We start from the raw sequence: 1,173 nt of genomic DNA on the forward strand, positions 1-1,173 counted from the left end.
GATAATTCATGTCAATGTATGTGTGTATATATATATATATATATATATATATATATATATATATAAAATGAATATAAACATGTGTACATATATTCATATATATACATATATACACATATATGTGTGTATGTATATAAATATGCATATATTTGTATAGTTATGTCAATATATATTTGTGTATACATACATACATACATACATACATGCATGCATGCATGCATACATACATACATACATACATACATACATACATACATACATACATACATACATACACACACACACATACACAGTTGTGTGCCGTCTAAGCAATCTCTTGGTTTGTTAGAAATAGCAACAAATTCTCCCTGAAGACACAGTCCTGGATGCCGCTAAAAAAGAGTGTCTGCAAAAATTTACCGCTGTTGTTAAGCACTATGAGCGCCGTTGATCCGACCTTTAACCAAAGCGTTCCAAACATGACTAATCCATGTTATTTTCAGGGATTAGTGATGTATCCTTGAGTATATTACGCAATGTGTCTTGTTAAAAACAAAAGCGGCAGTTTATTTTGAGGGCAATTTGGGTGCTATTTCTCACAGACCTAACAAGCTCACTCTCCAACGTTCATACAATATATATTATGGATCGATGGTTAGTTGGATGTGTGGATGGTCAACAAGTTATAGAATGTTCAGGAATATATCTTCTATGTCATCTATTAATTTCAATTTTCTGTTTCAAGGTCCTTCAGAAATGAGATGTCGTAGTTGTTCGAAAGAGTGTGATGATGAGGAATAATAAGGAAACACACACACACATATATAAACACAGAATTTTGTCTTCGTTTCTCTATTAAATCAACACATTAACATTTTGTGAAATACAGCGACATTAATTTCGATGATGATGACGATGCCATATATATATATATATATGTATGTGTGTGAGTGTGTGTGCGTATGTGTGTGTATATATACATCATCTATCTTTATGTACACACGTTCGGTTAGAGTTGTGTTGCTGGGGATGTAGATGGATATGTGCGTGTAATAATAGGTGCGTAGGCGTACATGCCATAAGATTATATATATATATATATATGTATATAGTGTGGGGGTGTATGTATATACATGTGTGTATGTATGTAAATATATATATATATATATATATATATATATATATATATATATA

The 1,173-nt window shown here is 31.1% G+C and overlaps 1 protein-coding gene across 3 annotated transcripts in view; it reads right to left on the reverse strand.

Moving 5' to 3' along the window:
- Nucleotides 1-1,173, reverse strand: part of LOC106870681 (centrosomal protein of 290 kDa) — a 364,606-nt gene that overhangs the window by 362,717 nt on the left and 716 nt on the right. The window lies entirely within an intron of this gene.

This window comes from Octopus bimaculoides, chromosome 16, assembly GCF_001194135.2.
Source record: "Octopus bimaculoides isolate UCB-OBI-ISO-001 chromosome 16, ASM119413v2, whole genome shotgun sequence".
In the NCBI taxonomy this organism is placed as follows: Eukaryota; Metazoa; Mollusca; class Cephalopoda; order Octopoda; family Octopodidae; genus Octopus; species Octopus bimaculoides.